The sequence below is a fragment of the Mytilus edulis genome, chromosome 13 (assembly GCF_963676685.1).
Source record: "Mytilus edulis chromosome 13, xbMytEdul2.2, whole genome shotgun sequence".
Lineage (NCBI taxonomy): Eukaryota > Metazoa > Mollusca > Bivalvia > Mytilida > Mytilidae > Mytilus > Mytilus edulis.
This window is the reverse complement of record NC_092356.1, coordinates 7,889,024-7,911,000: the sequence shown is the minus strand read 5'-3', so window position 1 is coordinate 7,911,000 and position 21,977 is coordinate 7,889,024. Positions and strand designations below refer to the sequence as shown.

General features: G+C 31.2%; 2 long non-coding RNA genes across 5 annotated transcripts in view; one reads left to right on the top strand and one right to left on the bottom strand.

Moving 5' to 3' along the window:
- The window catches only part of LOC139501876 (uncharacterized), a 205,123-nt gene that overhangs the window by 41,683 nt on the left and 141,463 nt on the right, over nucleotides 1–21,977 (bottom strand). The gene's annotated exons all lie outside the window — the stretch shown is intronic.
- On the top strand, nucleotides 944–21,242 carry LOC139501877 (uncharacterized). Of its 4 annotated transcripts, none has more exons than XR_011658674.1 (4): nucleotides 944–961; nucleotides 8,628–8,708; nucleotides 20,132–20,307; nucleotides 21,153–21,242. It is a non-coding gene; the product is annotated as an uncharacterized lncRNA (long non-coding RNA). The 4 variants fall into 4 exon arrangements; XR_011658673.1 differs by lacking the exon at nucleotides 944–961 and adding an exon at nucleotides 8,283–8,300; XR_011658675.1 differs by lacking the exon at nucleotides 944–961 and adding an exon at nucleotides 8,367–8,384.

Below are 21,977 nucleotides of genomic sequence, written 5' to 3'. Positions count from 1 at the left end.
CAGATTTTGACCGGGTTATATGCTTTTTCAGGAAATTAAGTTTTAATGTTCAAAAATGTGTTGCCAGAGTCACGCTAAGAAAGACTTCCGGTCAACTTTTCGGTAAAAAAACATATTTAAATATATTATGTTTTAATTTTATATTATAGTCTATTATATTACCTTTCAAAATCAGTTTTATTTTTCAACCTAGCTTTAGAGGTTCTAGAGATATTAGTTAAAATACACCCAAATTTCACTTCTGCGTTTTAGACCTTCCCCTCGAGATCGTTCATTTCATATAGTAAAACAAGCATTAGCCTTTCAAAAAGGGCTAGTCGACTCTTAGCTGATGAAAATGGAAAGTGCTCTCGCTTTGTAGATTTATTCATTTACTACTCTAAAAAAAGCCCCGTGCATCAATCACATATGCAACTATTCCAGTTATAATTAGGTTCGATAACTCTGCATATGACTGGTTTAATTAGGATTATGTAAAATGTACTGGTTACCCGTGTAATGAGTTCAGAATATATATATATTATAGATATTTCATCTTTGTTACCATCCATCCGTGGTTTCCTTTTGTTAAAATAAAATCTTATAATAAAATGATTTCATAAACATCGTATAATACTAATATATATATATATTAGGTCTTGTCAAAACTTCATCGTGATTAGGCCACGTTGCCATGTTTGTTTTCTTTTATCACGTTGATGACTTAATTAATATCTCTACAATCTAGCTTTATCCTTTATTATCATACGAGTTAAATAATGTGTCATATCTAATTGCAATACAAACAGTTAAATCATATTGAATTATTTGCATGTGCAAAATAAGTGTAAAACATCGTCTACGTTTGAAAATTATTTGGTCGCCATTTTATTATATGTAACTTCGAAATTTGTTATCAAAACAAATAGCATGTATCCACTTTAACAGAGGGAAACAATCTTTAATTCTATGTTGCATTAAGGTAAGACAATTATTGAAAAGACTTGCATCTAACAATTTTTTAATTTTCATCGTACAAATCTTCAAAAATATATATTCTTATGTCGCCCAAAGCTATTAATGTACATATAAACTGCATGGTCGATGCATGTAAATCTTTATTGTTAGTGTGAGAGATGTTTCTAATAAATATATTGAAGAACATGTGAAAAAAGAAATTTCTTAAGTACAAAAAGACACACTTTGATAAATTGCTGAAATATTACTTTTTTTATTTATAATTAAATTAATACCAGCATGTCGTGTCGTTGTGAACCCTCAATAGTGGCTGCCATTTTGAAAATATTACTGAAAAATGACAAAATATGAACTTTTCAACCAAATTTGGAAGCTAAAAATTTGATACCTGAACTGATATGGTTTGCGATTTCATTTTAATGAATATGTTGTCGATCTTTTTAGGGGTTGGTAGGATATAAGTAACAATAAATTAGTTGAAAAAATTGATTTTACAAAAAGGTCCCATTGCAATTTTATCGAGTTTTAACGAAGATGTCAACGGAGGCTGTGTGGCTATGTCTCCTCAATTTTCAAACTTATTTCGAAGCACGAATTCATATTTCTGAACTCAAACTTAAAATATATTTAATTGTAAAGATTTATCAACTGTAAAACGCGAGGTTGGGAGGGAGAATATACATTATAACAAAAAAGGTATGACCGTTTTATCTATGTACTCCGTTCACTTTTATTGATAATCAATCGGCCATTAATGATATACAACTTAAGTGTAAAAGTCACGTGATGACGTAGATAGTTGGGTATTACAAATTTTACCACACACGTGAGGTCATACGTTATGAAGTAGTGTATATCGTTTAACGTTGTTGTTTACAAAACTCCAGAAGATTCGACCATTTATAGATAAAAGTTACCTGTGTACCAATATCATGAATATACATGATTAATGACCAGGCAAAATCTAATTGCTAAAATAGAGAGGACAAATCCGATACTCTACGGGATTGAAGAACATTTACTAGGTTTGGATTGTCCTAACCAATCAATATACTTTGATTATTTACGTCTCGTAATATCTTCCAATCAGGTAGCAAGAAAAATTCACGCACTGACTGTCCATCCTTCAATTCCTAATATCGACTCCTAGAAGTCGATAATTAGCCCATACCGGACGGTATTGTCAAGAATTTCAATAACGGCCGGGAAACAGACTACATTTTTTAAGAGACAGATGCTTCGTTTGTAGACTAAACATAAGTTTATTTATATATTGACACATTTAAGTATCTAATAGTAATAGCTTCGTTATATATATAATGAAATTTGATGCGACTTTTGTACGTAAAGGCAATATTAGTATATCGCTGTTCAAAAGTCATAAATCGATTGAGAGAAAAAAAATTGGGTTACAAACTAAATGCGGGAAACACATCAAGTGAAAAAGGAAAATAACAAAACAACAGAACACAGAAAATTCATAGAAACGAACTAGTTCCCGAGGGTATCACCAGCTCAGTAGCCAGTCCTTTTTTTACCGGAATGAAAATACGGATTTGTTGTGTTATTAAAATTTGCTGTTACAAAATGTTAGAAATTATAATAAATAAAGGAATGTATCTCCCTCATGCAAAGCTTTGCTTCTTTTCACGGATTTGGCTTTACTTTTTGATCCTTTTGGAATATAGCTCTTCATCTTTTATATAAGCTTTGGATTTCAAATATTTTGGCCTCGATTATAACTGAAGAGACATTTATTGTCGAAATGCGCATCTGGTGCTAAGAAAATTGGTACCGTTAATGTTATTAGATAACAACTGCAACATTCCTGACTTGGTACAGGACAACTTAAGAAAAAAATAGTGGTTTGAACCTGCTTTTGTGGCTAGCCAAACCTCTATACTTTATGGAAATGTTAAATATACCGCTAAAAAGACAACAATAGTACATGACGGAAACAGAGTACAAATAAATTCAATAACACCAAAGACAGAAATACAAAAATAAACAATATGATAGTACATTTCGACATGTTAACCTCAGAATAACAACTAAAATGATTTAGACAGTACACAAAAACAGCATAATAGAATAACGAAGTGTGAGTTTGTAACACGAATTGATCAACGCCACAAAAAGTAACGTCACTGGTATATTTAGAAACAAATGGACATAAATCCCCGGCATGAATGAAGATAAGTTTCCGATTATGTTATTTGATGCATTTGAAAACAATTATAACCATACTAAAATAGAATTGTGTTAGTCATAGTGTTACTTGGCGGCCTTTCTTCCAAATCAAACTGTGTTAAACAAACTTATTCCTGTGCACATAGTTGCTGAAACTAAAATCATACCACTGGGTGATTAACTATCAAACACGTTAGAGATGTAGCTAGCTATAAAACCAGGTTAAGTTCATCCTTTTCTACATAAAAATGCATGTACCGAGTGCGGACAATGACAGTTGATATCCATTCGTTTGATGTGTTTCAGCCATTTATTTTGTCATTTGATTAGGGACTTTCTGTTTTTTTAATTTTCATCGGGGTTCAGTATTTTTGTGATTTTACTGTTGTTGTTTTTCATTCACTTGTATATTGTTGTCACCAATGTTTTTTGCAACATATACAAAACAATTAATATTTTTTTTTAAATATTTCTTAGATATAGGAAGATGTGGTGTGAGTGCCAATGAGACAACTCTCCATACAAATAACAATTTAAAAAGTAAACCATTATAGGTTAAAGTACGGCCTTCAACACGGAGCCTTGGCTCACACCGAACAACAAGCTATAAAGGGCCCCAAAATTACTAGTGTAAAACCATTCAAACGGGAAAACTAACGGTCTAATTTGTTGGTTTGTGATGATTTTATTAACTTCCTGTGGTATATGGTTTCTTTTTGGATGGTGCATCCTTTGTTTGTTAAGAATGGCATTTCTGTTGTTGTTCCCTCTTTTGGGTTGTTTCATCATATAGTGTTTCACTAATTCCTGTTTAAACTTGCTGTACGGAGTGGGTTCTCTCCATTGTTAAAGACCGGATGATGACTGGTTATCATTGACATCTTTGTTCTTTGGTTTTTTGTTTGTTTTTTTTTCTCTCTCGGAAATTTGTCACATTGTCAATCATAACACCGGGCATCTCCATATACTTACACTACAAACTCTTCAGAGTCTGAATTGACCAGTTTTTGTGCTCAACCAGTAAAATCGAGCACACATTTTACTCGACTAGTCTCGACATTGTCTCGACTGTACTTAACTGTACTTAAGTGTACTCGACTAGGTCTCGACTAGGTCTCGACTTTACTTAATTAGTCTGATTCAGTACTTGATGATCATTGTGTAGTCTGAAATGGTCTTGACCAAGGCTCAACCTGTCTCGACCTGTCTTTACTAGTCTCGACCTGTCTCGACTAGTCTTGACCTTCAAATTTAGTTTTGACTGGTGTAAATCAGCCCATCTAACTAAATTAAATATTGATCTTAAAAAATTCAAGCTTATTAGGTAGTTTGATTTATTACTGTGAAATGAAAGAATTTAATTTTACAATATGTAAAAAAAAAATTATTATATAAAAATTCAGATAGGCATCTTTAATTTTTTTTATAACTTTTTCAAATCAACTTGGATTTTCATCAAACTATGCAGATATCTTACATATATATCAAGCTTACTGTATTCTATTTCATTTAGTTTTTTGTTGTATTGCTGTAAAATTTAAGAATCAAAGTAATCTTGGTATAAAAAGCTAGGATTTGCAATTCGGACAAAATAGAGATAGTACACTTTAATTTTTTTAATAACTTTTTCAAATCAACTTGGATTTACATCAAACTATGCAGCTATCTTACATATATATCAAGCTTACTGAATCCCATTTCATTTAGTTTTTTGTTGTATTGCTGTAAAATTTAAGAATTAAAGTAATCTTGGTATAAAAAGCTAGGATTTGCAATTCGGACAAAATAGAGAAAGTACACTTTAATTTTTTTAATAACTTTTTCAAATCAACTTGGATTTGCATCAAACTATGCAGCTATCTTACATATATATCAAGCTTACTGAATCCCATTTCATTTAGTTTTTTGTTGTATTGCTTTAAAATTTAAGAATTAAAGTAATCTTGGTATAAAAAGCTAGGATTTGCAATTCGGACAAAATAGAGATAGTACACTTTAATTTTTTTAATAACTTTTTTAAATCAACTTGGATTTGCATCAAACTATGCAGCTATCTTACATATATATCAAGCTTACTGAATCCCATTTCATTTAGTTTTTTGTTGTATTGCTGTAAAATTTAAGAATTAAAGTAATCTTGGTATAAAAAGCTAGGATTTGTAATTCGGACTAAATAGAGATAGCACACTTTAATTTTTTTTATTACTTTTTCAAATCAACTTGGATTAGCATCAAACTATGCAGCTATCTTACATATATATCAAGCTTACTGAATCCCATTTCATTTAGTTTTTTGTTGTATTGCTGTAAAATTTAAGAATTAAATTAATCTAGGTCAAAAAAGCTAGAATTTGCAGTTAGAACAAAATAGAGATAGTACACTTTAAGCTTTTTAATAACTTTTTCAAATCAACTTGGATTTTATTAAAACTATATAGCTACCTTGGTGATCTTACTAAATCCCAGGTTGTTATGAAGTTTTAAAATATATTTTTTTCAAATTTAATGACATGACACTATACATGATTTAATTACATCAGTACACGTGAGTTTTACAGGTAAAAAGAAAGCCCTACTTTTCTTAAACTCGTGTATTACTTATCTAGTGAATTAAAAGCCCTGCGATTTAGATTTAACAGGATGTTGCAACTTTCAATAAATGTTATTTAGAATTTAAAACTCTCTGGTAGATGTGATCTTTTTAATAAGTTTGCCCCAAGCAGAAGGTATTGCTTTATAAATCACCACAAATCAGAAGAACTATTTTAATAATTTCTAATGTTTCATCCCTTTTTGATATGTTTATATAGTGTATATCAAAAGGAATAAAACATTTAAGGAATTATATTAATATTTTATGTATATTTTTTCCCAAATTATGAGAAAAGATATATTTCTAATATCGTAGCTTTTTGACCTAGGTTAATTAAATTCTTAAATTTGACAGAAATACACCAAACAAAATAACAACCTATGATTCAGTAAGATCAATATATTGCAAAGATATTTGTAGAGTTTGATGAAAATCTAAGTTGATTTGAAAAAGTTATGAAAAAAATTAAAGTGTACCATCTCTATTTTGTCAAAACTGCAAATCCTAGCTTTTTTTACCTAGATTAAATTAATTCTTAAATTTGACAGCAATACAACAGACTTTATAACAACCTGGGATTCAGTAAGAAGAATACATCACCAAGGTAGCTATATAGTTTCAATAAAATCCAAGTTGAATTTAAAAAGTTATAAAAAAAATTAAAGTGTACTATCTCTATTTTGTTCGAACTGCAAATTCTAGCTTTTTTGACCTAGATTAATTTAATTCTTAAATTTGACAGCATTACAACAAAAAACAAAATGACCTGGGATTTAGTAAGCTTAGTATACATTTAAGATAGCTGCATAGTTTGATGAAAATCCAAGTTGATTTGAAAAAGTTATTAAAAAAATTAAAGTGTACTATCTCTATTTTGTCCGAATTGCAAATCCTAGCTTTTTATACCAAGATTACTTTAATTCTTAAATTTTACAGCAATGCAACAAAAAACTAAATGAAATGGGATTCAGTAAGCTTGATATATATGTAAGATAGCTGCATAGTTTGATGCAAATCCAAGTTGATTTGAAAAAGTTATTTAAAAAATTAAAGTGCACTATCTCTATTTTGTCCGAATTGCAAATCCTAGCTTTTTTTACCAAGATTACTTTAATTCTTAAATTTTACAGCAATGCAACAAAAAACTAAATGAAATGGGATTCAGTAAGCTTGATATATATGTAAGATAGCTGCATAGTTTGATGCAAATCCAAGTTGATTTAAAAAAGTTATTAAAAAAATTAAAGTGTACTATCTCTATTTTGTCTGAATTGCAAATCCTAGCTTTTTATACCAAGATTACTTTAATTCTTAAATTTTAAAGCAATACAACAAAAAACTAAATGAAATGGGATTCAGTAAGCTTGATATATATGTAAGATAGCTGCATAGATTGATGCAAATCCAAGTTGATTTGAAAAAGTTATTAAAAAAATTAAAGTGTACTATCTCTATTTTGTCCGAATTGCAAATCCTAGCTTTTTATACCAAGATTACTTTAATTCTTAAATTTTAAAGCAATACAACAAAAAACTAAATGAAATGGGATTCAGTAAGCTTGATATATATGTAAGATAGCTGCATAGTTTGATGTAAATCCAAGTTGATTTGAAAAAGTTATTAAAAAAATTAAAGTGTACTATCTCTATTTTGTCCGAATTGCAAATCCTAGCTTTTTATACCAAGATTACTTTGATTCTTAAATTTTACAGCAATACAACAAAAAACTAAATGAAATAGAATACAGTAAGCTTGATATATATGTAAGATATCTGCATAGTTTGATGAAAATCCAAGTTGATTTGAAAAAGTTATAAAAAAAATTAAAGATGCCTATCTGAATTTTTATATAATAAATTTTTTTTTACATATTGTAAAATTAAATTCTTTCATTTCACAGTAATAAATCAAACTACCTAATAAGCTTGAATTTTTTAAGATCAATATTTAATTTAGTTAGATGGGCTGATTTACACCAGTCAAAACTAAATTTGAAGGTCAAGACTAGTCGAGACAGGTCGAGACTGGTTGAGACTGAGTCGAGATTAGTCGAGACAGGTCGAGACTAGTCAAGACAGGTCGAGACAGGTTGAGCCTTGGTCAAGACCATTTCAGACTACACAATGATCATCAAGTACTGAATCAGACTAATTAAGTAAAGTCGAGACCTAGTCGAGTACACTTAAGTACAGTTAAGTACAGTCGAGACAATGTCGAGACTAGTCGAGTAAAATGTGTGCTCGATTTTACTGGTCGAGCACAAAAACTGGTCTATTCAGACTCTGAAAGTTTGTAGTGTTATATAGAGGGACGATGTATATACTAGTACATTCAAAAACGTTAGTACGGACATACCTTTTCATCAAAGATACCAGATGTATGTAAAGGCGATAATCGAAGTATTATTTGTTTAAGGATAAAAATCGGTCAAAGTCTAGTATAGCATTATATGCGATATGGATTTTGTTCAAGATGTAGACCGTATGGACCGTACCGTATGGTAACAAATATTTCTGATATGTTTATCATTTGATCGTCTAAACTTGTATTGTTTGTTTGGGTGAGTCATTATCTTTTTAGAAAATGTTATTTAAATTGCACTGAAATTTGTTATGTTATCGGCTGGACTATCATATTAATTACGGTAATTATGTCTCTTTCAAACATAAAATGTACAGCGTAATTGTTCATATAATTATAAGGCTTTGTTAGGAACAGATGCTGCATTAATTACGATGATGCAGTTCTAATGATTGTATTAATTAAAACTCACGAGTTCAGATCATTTTTGATTGCAAAGACTTTGAAAGCTTGTTAATCAATTTATGCAGAAAAGAATAATTTCAAATTCAAACAAAAGCAACATAAGTTCTTTTTTAATTTCCAGCAAAGTATATAAACGAAGTATATTAGTTTGCCTTACCACACATACTCCGACAGAGAAAATTGAAGGAACAGTCTTTAGTTTGTAAGTGTTTGTTGATTTTTATATTATTTTTACAAGGCTTTAAACAGATCTGCAATGCTTCAACAACTTAGCAAGATTATGATATATGTCGTATATTGTTTCTGATATTTTTGTTTACTAGCTTAACAAAACTTTGAATAATTGTAATACTAAGGTTTTTCTATCTCAGGATTAGATTACATCAGCTGTATTTTGAAACACCTTAGGATTTTTTTTGTTTCTCGGTGATCTCCAATTTCGTATTTTATTTGGCCTTCTAACTGTTTTGAATTCGAGCGTTACTTAAAAATGGAGGCATTCTATATTTGAGATCCAAATTTAATGGTTTATCCCCCTATACATTTGTACATGCAACTATTAAAGGAAATTTCTACATTCGCCGGGCTTTTGTCAGAACTATACTAGTTGGACATTGGACGTTCAGTAAAAAATAATTCTATTGTGCTTTATTTTCAGATGTCACTATTATAAAACATTTGCTATCAAAATTATCTTAGTACTATGCATTAGAATTATTTCAATTCAATCGTTAGTCATATTCAACCAATCAAGCACTGTTTTTTGCGCTTTGGTCGGGTTGGTTTCTCTTTGACACATTTCCCATTTCATTCTCAATGATATTACAGAATTTAAGAATATATCAGAAATAAACAAAACCATGGTATATCTTTAATATATAATTTGGAAATGATGTGTTAAATAACATTGTGTATTGTAGTTTTTATACCATCAACATTTACTTAATTCGTTTTGTTTTATTCAAAAACAAATGAACGAAAAATTGCTACGTATCTTTTTTTTTCTTAACCTTAGTTTAGGATATTGCACTTTTAAAATATACAATTTCATTACATTAGAAAAATAGATTCTACATAGCATTAACATTCACACGATTTAAATCTTTTGACCGCATCAATCTAAACTGCCATTATTTGCTTTTTCTTTCTGCAAATCTATATAGCTGCACAGTACTTCAGTTTTAATTTTATTAGGTCTTGAGGGACTGTAATATACAAGTTACAGCAATTTTGGAAAAAAAATTTGTTCGCATCAATTTATAGTGCCAGCATGCAGGGGCAGATCCAACCATTTTTAAAAGGCTGGGGGACCCCCCCCCCTGGGGGTGTCCAAGTATATGCTCCCATTCAAATGCATTTGATGTTAAGTGGTGTTGCAACCCCTGGACCCCCTCCCCTTGATCCTAAATATTGAATCATAAACAAATATCAGTAGTTTTTATACTTCAGACTGAGTCGTGTAATAAAATATTTTGACTGCATCAACCAAAACTTACCTTATTTGCTTTTTATTATGTGAATCTATATAGCTGCACAGCAATTCAGTTATAATTTTAGGTCGAGATAACTGTAGTATATAAATAACTGCAATATTGGAAATCAATGACCTCAAATTTTTGTTCTCATCATTTGAGGATGCCAGCATTTCCTATTTTTATTCAAAATATCGCATCAGAAACAAATATCAGTAGTTTTCATACCTCAGACTGACTCATGTAACAAAATTATTTGTCTGCATCAATCAAAACTGACCAGATTTGACAGCATCAACCAAATGTGACCATATTTGACCACATCAACCAAAACTGACCAGATTTGCTCTTTTTTATGTAACTCTTATAGTCGCATAGAAAATCTGTAATATTTTTATGTAAGGATGGAGTGTATAATCATGATAATACAAATGGTCTATATTATAGGGTTATTGCATGAATATTGGGGAATATTGTTCCGAGTAGAATTTTATATTGCACGAGCTTATATTTTTATAGCAGGATGGATTGCTTAATATAAATGAAAGCAATATTGGAAAACAAAAGTATGCTCGCATCAGTTTAAAGTGCCAGCATGTCCTCTTTTTAATTAAAATTTTGAATCGTAAACTAATTTCAGTAGTTTTGATATCTCAGACTGACTCATGGATATAACAAAATTATTTGTCCGCATCACCCAAAACCATGAAAACTGACCATATTTATAGCTTACTATGCGGTATCGGCTTTGCGCATTGTTGAATGCCGTACGGTGACCTATAGTTGTTAATGTCTGTGTCATTTAGGTCTTTTGTGGATAGTTGTCTCATTAGCAATCATACCACATTTTTTTTTTATATTTGACAGCATCAACCAAACTGAATATGTGTCAGCATCAACCAAAACTGACCATATTTACACTTTATAATGTAAATCTTAATATATATACAACCGCATAGTAAATCACTTATAGTTACATATCACGATGGATTGTCTAATTCAAATGACAGCAATATTGTAACACATTGGCTACAAAAAAAATTCCACATCAATTTAGAGTACCAGCAATTTTCTGCAAGTCCTCTTTTTATTCAAAATATTGAATTGTAAACAACTTTCAGTAGTTTTGATATACATGTATCAGACCGAGTCGTTTTAACAAAATGATTTTACCACATCAACCAAAACTGAACTTATTTACACTTATCATGTAAATATATATGGCCTCAGTCATTGTAAACCAATAATATTTCTATGTCAGGACGGATCGTATGATAAAAATGACACCAACTTTGGAACACAATACACCTTATTGCTAATCCTGGCTGACCCGGCCTCTTGAACTTTTGAAGCATACAACAATCACTTTTCCATTGTGGCGTCAGATATTTTGTTTTATGACGTCAATTTTTTACGGGAACCTGTGTGATATCCAGTAATGGCAGACAAATAGCGATAAAGTGTATTTATACCATATCTAAAAATTTTGGGCGCCGTTATTTCCTCTCTGTATCCATAATAATGAACCGTCACTAAAGTGAATTTTTACCCTAAAGTGACTTTTTAAGTCCGTTAGTTTGTGCTGAGACTACTATATAGTAGTATACGTATAGTAGTCTCGGGTTTGTAATGGTTTCTTTTTTTTTTTAAACAAAACCATTTTACAGCATCATCCAACATTCACATGACTGATTCATATACTTTATTTTAAAATATAAATGATTCTGACAGTTCTACGTAGAACAGTTCTAGGGTAGAACTGTTCCAGGTAGAACTGTTCTAGGGCAGGTTAGAACAGTTCTATGACAGATATTCTGACAGTTCTGATGAGAGGTTAGAAGTGATCTCCACTGTACTAAGGTTTTTCTACCTCAGGATTAGATTACCTTAGCTGTATTCGGAAACCTTTTAGGAATTTTTGATTCTCGATGATCTTCAATTTCGTACTTTATTTGACCTTTTTAATTGTTTTGGATTCGAGCGATCAGTCTTTTGTAGAAGAAACGCACGTCTGTCAAAAAATAAATCCTGGTATTTATGATGAGTTTTTTTTCCATATACATGGATATTTGGAATGTTTTGTACTCTTATAATTCCGCACATATCTTTACGTCTATCTTCTTTAAACACTAAATAACTTGACCTAGCATACAAAAGTCGTCGTATGATTCTTATTCTATGTCCATGATTGATAAAAATGGAGATATTTTATTTTTGAGATCCAAATTGTATGGTTTATCTTCCAATACATGCAACTATTAAACGAAAGTTCTACATTCTACGAGTTTTTGTCAGAACTATACGAGTTGGACATGGGAAGTTCAGATAAAAATAATATTATAAAGTTTTATTTTCAAATGTCACTACTCCAAAACAATTACTATAAAAAAAAGAAGTAAGATCACAAAAACAATGAACTCCGAGGAAAATTCAAAACGGAAAGTCCTTAATCAAATGGCAAAATCAAAAGCTTAAACACATCAAGCGAATGGATAACAATTGTCATATTCCTGACTTGGTACCTGCAAAATTATCGAATTACTATGCCCTTTATTTTAAAACTCTTTCAACTTAATCGTTGAGTCATTTTCAGCAAATCAAGCACTGGAAAAATACTTTTTTTTTATTTGTTCAATATTTTTTTATTACATTAAAAAAATAGGATTTACATAACTATAACATTCACACGAATCATTCTCGGAATGATGTTTGCATTCGTATGGAAACTAAAATACATAACTCCTTCATGTAGGCAAAGGCAAGGGAACGTATATGTATGACGAGAGACAGTGTTATGCTGAAATGTTTGATAAAAAAAATTAAAAAGTGCGTGAAGTTTTTTTAAGAATATCAATTGTTAAAGTTCTAACAGAATTCGGTTTTTTAAATAATTTTACTACATAGTTCAATTCTGTAAGATGTTCTTTAATGACTTTGATACTATAAACTACACTTATACTGTGACTTAACTATAATTTGGCATTTTTATTTGCTCTTAACATCTGTATGACTATTTGACTGAGTTTCAAATTTTACACCCATCTAGTCTGTTTTTAAACATAATCGTTCATTTCAAATTGCCCGCATCAATATCATTTATAGAAGGTTAATCCAGAAAAGCACTTCGGATGCAAGAAATTATTAAACGTGTTATTTTCAACTTTTTACATCACTGAGTCGATACCTCTGCTGGTGGACTATCAGTCCCCGAGTGTATCATCAGCTCAGTAGTCAGTGCTTTGGTACTGACATGATTTAACAAACTTTACTAACATTTTCCGTTTATAAATTTTGAAATTATTATGAAACTAAGGTTTCAACTCCCTCAGGCAAAGTTGGCTTTAGAAGAATTTGGCTATTTATTTTAGGTACTTTTGACATATGGCTCTTCAACGATTTTCGGTACTAATGGTTTGAGCGTTTCTGATGGAGGTAAACTCAGAAAAGCGCTTCGGATGCATAAAATTATTAAACGTGTAGTTTTCCTTATTTTATAGATGACTACATGAAATGGACAATGAACATATAAATATGGTAGTTCTCCTGGATTTTAAAAAAGCTTTTGATTTGTTGCTCGTGAAGTTTTAAGTAAAAAATACCATCAAATTTATTGACAGTACGGTTGATATTTTTAATCATATTTTACAGAAAAAACACAGCAATTCTATATAAGTCATATAAGTAATTAACATTCCGATAACATATTTAACAGGGCTCAACACTTGGACCCATTTTTGTCGAGCCTGCAACTTTTGTTGCAGAAAGCTCGACATAGGGATAGTGATCTGGCGGCGGCGGCGGCTACGGCGGCTACGGCGGCGGTGTTAGCTCACTTCTTAAAAGCTTTATATTTCAGAAGGTGGAAGACCTGGATGCTTCATACTTTGTATATAGATGCTTCATGTTACGAAGTTTCCGTCAGTCACATGTCCAATGTCCTTGACCTCATTTTCATGGTTCAGTGACCACTTGAAAAAAAAGTTAAATTTTTTTGTAATGTTGAATTCTCTCTTATTATAAGTAATAGCATAACTATATTTGGTATGTGCGTACCTTGCAAGGTCCTCATGTCTGTCAGACAGTTTTCACTTGACCTCGACCTCATTTCATGGATCAGTGATCAAGGTTAAGTTTTGGTGGTCAAGTCCATATCTCAGATACTATAAGCAATAGGGCTAGTATATTCGGTGTATGGAAGGACTGTAAGGTGTACATGTCCAACTGGCAGGTGTCATCTGACCTTGACCTCATTTTCATGGTTCAGTGGTTATAGTTAAATTTTTGTGTTTTGGTCTGTTTTTCTCATACTATATGCAATAGGTATACTATATTTGTTGTATGGAATGATGGTAAGGTGTACATGTCTAGCGGGCAGATGTCATGTGACCTTGACCTCATTTTCATGGTTCAGCGGTCAAAGTTAAGTTTTGAGTTTTGGTCTTTTTATCTAATACTGTATGCCATAGGTCAACTATATTTGGTGTATGGAAATATTTTATGATCTTTATGTCAGTCGCGCAGGTTTTATTTGACCGTGACCTCATTTTCACGGTTCATTGCACAGTGTTAAGTTTTTGTGTTTTGGTCTATTTTTCTTAAACTATAAGTAATGGGTCAACTATATATGTTGTATAGAAGCATTGTTAGCTGTACATGTCTGCCTGGCATGGTTCATCTGACCTTGACCTCATTTTCAAGGTTCATTGGTCTTTGTTTAGTTATCTTGGTTAATGTTAAGTTTATGAGACAGTTGTAATAAAACTAAGCTTTATACTTAGGACTATCAACATAATATCAATGATTAGTATAGAAGGCGAGACATTTCAGCGTGTGCACTCTTGTTATTTGTTTGTGTACAAAAACGACCTTCCATTATATATAAAAGAGTAAAAGAAAAAAAGTGCAATACAGACGTGTATGTTGATGACACAACTATGCATGCATCAGGAAAGAGTATTGTAGATATGCAGTTAAAAGTACAAGATGAACTCCAATGTGTTGAAAAATTGTGTCATGAAAATAACATTAAATCCGGATAAAACTAAATGTATGGTTATAGGTACAAGACAAACGCTGGGTTTTTATCGAGCAACTTTTGATCTAACTTTTGAGATTAATATTCTCAAAAATTAATCAGTTGAAAACATTTAAATGTTAGAATTGACTCTTATCTATGGAAAGCCACAGTGAACACCCCGATTATTATTATTTTTCCTTTAAAAAATACATGGTTACAAATAAATTTTCGGCTTTTACAATCCCGCCGATTATTATAATTCTAAAATCTTCGGCTTTTCAAAATCTTCGGCTTTTCAAAATCTTCGGCTTTTCAAAATCTTCGGCTTTTCAAAATCTACGGCTTTTCAAAATCTTCAGCTTTTCGAAATATTTGGCTTTTCAAAATCTTCGGCTTTTAGAAATTCACCGCCAATTATTATATTATAAAATCTTCGGCATTTTATCAGGAAAGGACAAGTGAAAACCTTAAACACGCAATCACATGCAGACTACAGTATTTATATATGTATATATATGAGTGTGTGCGTAAGCGCCTGTATTATTTATAAGCCACTCTTACAAAATAGGGGGCGGCATATTAATTTACTCCTGTCCGTCCGGCTGTTCGTCAGTAAGATGCACTGTTTGTCCGGCTATCTCCTACAGTTTTAAAGGTTCAACTTTAATATTTTATAGGGTGGTAATACACACAAGAAGATGTGGTATGAGTGCCAATGAAACATCTCTCCATCCAAGTCACAATTTATAAAAATAGACCATTATAGGTCAATGTACGGTGTCTATGTCCGGACCATATAAGTATTTGGACCATATGCGTATGGTCCGACCGTACGCGTATGGTCGGACCATATGAGTATAATACTGGTTTGGTTATTAATGGGCCGGTCCATATGAGTATTTGGACCATATAGGATTTTTTTTAGAATTACATTATATCAGTTTCAATAATACAGAAACTTTATCTAAAAAAAACAATGATGGTTACATGACAATGTATTATTTTTACTTTCCAGTGACTTCTTGTGTAACAGTTCATTACGAAATTTTAGGAATTTATTTTTTAAGTCGACATATTGCCATTCACTCGTTATAACAAGTCGGTAATGACCATCGGTATAAAATGTGTTTATTATAGTTTTGACAAGTAAGTAAAATTAAATATGTGAAACATCTAATTTTTTTTTAGCTAATCTTTTCATTATAATATAATAATAAAATTATCTATATGATAGCGTCTTTTTAATGAACGGTTATACCATATGAAGAGTTTAGAAGTATTAAAAGTAAACTGTTACAGAGTGTTAATTACCCCGACCATACGCGTACGGTCGGACCATACGCGTATGGTCGGACCATATGAGTATATAACCATATGGTCATGACCATACGCGTATGGTCCAAATACTCATATGGTCCGGAACATATACACGGAGCCTAGGCTCATATCAAACAGCAAGCTATACCCCCCCACTAAAAAAAAAAGAAAAAAAGAAATAGTGAAAAACCATTCAAACGGGAAAACCAACGGTCTAATCTATATAAAAAAGAAGAGAAAGAAGAAAAAACTTATAAACAACATCAAACGACGACAACTACGGACCATCAGATTTCTGACTTAGGACAGGTGCAGACAATTTAGTGGGATTAAACGTTTTAATGGTACCAAACCTTCTCCCTTATCGAAAACAATAGTGTAACATCACAACATAGAAAGACATATAGTGTCTGATTTTGGAATAATTAAAATAAGTTGTTGAATCCAATCTTCGCAAAGAAAAAAAAATAATGATCTGCCTCGTTCACACGGACTCGAATCGAATGCGAATCGAATTCGCTAATTGCGTTCACACACTCTTCCTTTTTAATTCGAATTGATTCGAATTGGCTAATTCGAATTATCCAATTCGCATTAAAGATACGCTTTTGTCAATACGAATTAAAAGTTAACGTCGTTTGGACAGTAAAGCAAATTTGACGCGCATTGTAATTCGAATTAGAATCGACGTTAGGACGTCAAACGTTTTGAATGCGAATTAAACTAATTCGAATTAGTTAATGCGAATCGAATTCGAATTACGTGTGAACTCAGCATGAGAATGCTGTCTAGTCGTTTGTTACTGTAATTGGTGATATTTAATGTTTGTGATTCGAGTAACTCAATGTCGGAGAAGATCAAAGATTCATAACTGTAAACTGTATGTTTATTTATTTTTACAAAAATCTGTATTATAAATTATTTAATTTTTTTTTATCACTAAATGTAAAATCCCCTTCTCATGCACTGTTTACCTAAAATGGTTTCTTCCCATCGAGTACATGAAATAGTTAAGTCTCGAGTATTTAATTTATACAATTTACTCAAATGCTGAAAACTGTCCACTGGCAGGAAGTTTTAAGATTAAGGAAGTTCGCTACTCATTTTCAAAATTACAAGCTTTTCATAAAATTAGTATATATTCATGATATTATTAGGGGGTAAATAAAGGAATCAAAACAGCAAAAATCTATATATAGGTCAGTGTACTTGTTTCCGAGATATTAGTTATTAAACGTTTGGAGGGAAAATGGTCTCTCTTGATTTTTCGTAGCTTTATCATTGACAAGTTTGAGTTCTCAAAAACTATCAAAAAAATTAACAACGAGTTTTAAAGACTTTGACAGACAGCTTATAATTATACATGTAAAAGATTTATTAAAAGAAAATTAGGGTTTAGTGGGCAAATTTTTTAAAGTCATTTAAATGGATAAAACCAGAGGATTCCGAAAATCTGACAAAAATTCCAAGACATGACAAGCGAATATCCTTAAGAACATACCGTGTTTAAAACAAAAGGAAGTTCACTTCAATAGATATAAAAAAAATCCCCAAAGAGTCATATGTTTTTAAGTTACTGTCCAACATGTTGATGACTGACGGATGGAAAGAAGGACAGGTGTATACCATAGTACGTCCCGTAAGCATACTGGGGATGTAAGCAACTATAGGTCACAATACAAACTTCAACAATGAGCAAGACTCATACTGTACTTGACATGATATAACTGAATACAATCAAACGGCCCCCTTTAAGTGATACTTGTAAATATTTTAACTCTGCCTTTATCATAAATGAAGCTCCTCAAAAGGGTCAAAATCTTGAAATTGTTTAGCTGTCTAGATGATACAAACGATACCCCCGCCTAACCATAGGAAGCTTTAAATTTAACAATATATATGGTAATTTAACTATAGGAGGAGATAGCCGGACAAACCAAGATCTCTTTATGCAGCTTTAGTACCAAGAAAATGACGAAGCCAAACTACAGCTGTGATCATCTGTAATTGTCAGAATATTTGGAAGAAATCAAAATTCCATGCATACTTTCGTTGTGTGTATGAACAACCTACACAATATTCAAGTTGTACCTTTAAAGCTGTATGAAATAGCCAGACAAACAATGCATCTTACTGACGAACAGCCGGACGGACAGGAGAAAATTAGTATGCCACCTCCTATTTTGTAAGGGTGACTTATAAATGATACAGGCGCTTACACACACACTCATATATATATATATATACATACACACTATATACAATGTAGTCTGCATGTGCTTGCGTATTTAAGGTTTTCACTTGTCGTTTTTTGATTAAAAGCCGAAGATTTTACATTTGATAATAATCGGCGGGGAGGGGGGTATGACTTTTATGGATATAGACTTTCAAAAGCCGAAGATTTTTTAACTGAAAATCATCGGCGGCCATATGATTAAAAGCCGAAGATTTTATGATATAATAATCGGCGGTATTTTCTAAAAGCCGAAGATTTTGAAAAGCCAAATATTTTGAAAAGCCGAAGATTTTGAAAAGCCGTAGATTATCATTTGAAAAGCCGAAGAATTTGAAAAGCCAAAGATTTTGAAAAGCCAAATATTTTAAAAAAGCCGAGATTTTGAAAAGCCGAAGATTTTGAAAAGCCGTAGATTATCATTTGAAAAGCCGAAGATTTTTAAAAAGCCGACGATTTTGAAGAGCCGAAGATTTTGAAAAGCCGTAGATTTTGAAAAGCCGTAGATTCTGAAAAGCCGAAGATTTTGAAAAGCCGACGATTTTGTAAAGCCGTAGATTTTGAAAAGCCGTAGATTTTGAAAAGCCGTAAATTTTGAAAAGCCGTAGATTTTGAAATCCCCTAGATTTTAAAAAGCAGAAGATTTTAAAAAGCCGATGATTTTAGAATTATAATAATCGGCGGGATTGTAAAAGTCGAAGATTTATTTGTAACCATGTGTTTTTTAAAGGAAGAATAATAATAATCGGGGGGTTCACTGTGGCTTTCCATACTTCTCTGCCATATTAATTACTTATGTTCATCAATATCATCTAGGCTTCATTTTTTTTTCTTAAATCATGACATTTTTAAATATTGATTTAAGAAAATTATATTATAATGGTTATATTCTCCCACTGATAAATTGTTGTTGTATTATTTGGGGTGGCTGTGCTAAACATGAGCTAGTTAGAATTATAAAATTGATACAAAGTGCCCCAAGACTAATTTAAGATGACTGACGGCTTTGAGCAAGCTTTGATTCCATTTTCACTTACAGAAGTAAGTTTTCTATGTTGAGTCGTGTGTACTATTGTTTATCTGTTTGTAGTTTTCAGTTTTAGCCATGGCGTTGTCAGTTTATTCTCGATTTATGAGTTTGACTGTCCCTCTGGTATCTTTCGTCCCTCTTTTATGGTGACTACATTGTGAATATAGTATCATTGGTGAGGTTTTGAAAACAATGAGTACCTGTATAGCATGTAACTTATATATTCATAAAAATGCACAGATACTATTAAATGTGATGTACAATGTAGATACTATTAAATGTGACGTAACGTTCATAGTAAATGTTTTATCTACATAAGCCTGAACATGTTATGGCGGGTCACATATGTCTTAAGCACCCATACTTCGTATATAAAGTCACAAAAAATGTCTACGCTTAAAACAAAAAGTAAAGAATATTTAATTTACAGTGTCTGAACGAAAGCAGTATCATTTAAAAATTCAAATGTTGAAAATTGATCGTGTATGGTGAAGGTTATATATTTTGAAATTCTTACGCAGGGAAATATTATCATACATTATTATATCTCCTTTAGGTGAGCAAATCCTATGCAAGATGAAAATAGTCAAGATTCTGTGTTCGATGTTCATAGTGCTTATATCAGTTTTAGCAGGAACAGTTAGTGGAAAGCCACCAACAGGACGACTTGAATTTAACAGAGTAAAACGAGATGCTAATGTCAACACTCTGGATAGAATCGTAGGATAACTGGTAATAACAAAAAGAATGACTATTCATTATCTTGTGTTTTAAATTACCACTACTACTACTACTACTTCTTCTTTTTTTGTTCAACTACTACTACTACTTCTACTACTACCACTACTACTACTAATACTACTACTAGTACTTCTACTACTACTACTTCTACTGTTACTTCTACTACTACTACTACTACTACATGTAGTACTTCTACTACTACTACTACTACTACTACTACTACTACTACTACTACTTTTACTTCTACTACTACTACTACTTCTACTACTACAAAAGAATAATAATCATAACGATGATAATAATAATAATAATAATAATAATAATAATAATAATAATAATAATAATAATAATAATAATAATAATAATAATTATTATTATTGCAGAGCAATATAATATTTCCCACAGAAAGGAATCAAAAGTTAGCGTGCAATAAATTCCAATATTGCACTAGTGCAATAAATTTTCAAAAATTCATGACGTCATCAACGACAAAATCTTAGTTTAAACCAATTTTTACTTTCAAATATTATATTGCTATACAATAAAAGGATTATTGCATTAATATTGGGGAATATTGTCCCTCGTAGAACATGTATTGCACTTGCAAGCTCATGCAATATAAAACAATGATAATAATAATAATAATAATAATAATAATAATAATAATAATAATAATAATAATAATAATAATAATAATAATAATAATAATAACAATAATAATAATAATAAAATTATAATAATCATAATAATAATAATAATAATAATAATAATAATAATGATAATAATAATTATAATCATAAAAAAACATAATACTAATAATAATTTGTATTTTTCAGGCTAATAGAGATCAGATCGGTGGCACCAGACACTGGATCTTTCATAATTTAATAATAGAAGCTGAACTTAATAGATTTATCGTTGATCTATGTATTTGTTTTTATTTCATCTTAGTGATACCTTTTTGTCTCAATAATCTAGTGACCATATGTTCCTTGAAAGAAAAGATTGTCAAATGATTTACTGCAACTCAAATAAGTATTAAACAAAGGGGTGCCACATGTGGAGCAGGATTTGCTTACCCTTCTGGATTACGTGGGATCATCCCATGTTTTTGGCGCGGTTCTTGTTGCCCAGTCTTTAGTTTTCATTGTTGTATTTCGTGTTCTTTTGTTTGTCTGTTGGTTTATTCATATTTAAAATTCGGAGAGTATTATTTTCAATGATGATGTCGGAAAATTAAACTTTTGTGTTTTGTGTTATCAAAATAAGGAGGTATACAGTTTTGAATGGTAGAGTCATTAGATATACTCGATAAGTTGATTAAATCAACACCTCTCTTAACATAATTAATATTCAGAAAATGCCGTTTATTATCTTCAGGTTTATCAACACGAAACATCCTTTGGTGGCAAAACGCTGTAATTTTTCGCACAGAGTGGACTGAGTAACCTGCTTGTCATGTTATTTACATATTGGTATTTTACCCAGTTAACATTTTAATTGGTGCCTCTTGTTGTTTTTGAGTGTAGATGGGAGATTATCAAGAGTATAGTTTGTATGATGTTTAAATCTTGTTTCGATTGAGACGTTTGCCACGAAACCTATTATTATGTTGATTTTTTTCAACAATATTCGTGATATCAATAGAAGATGTTTTAGAT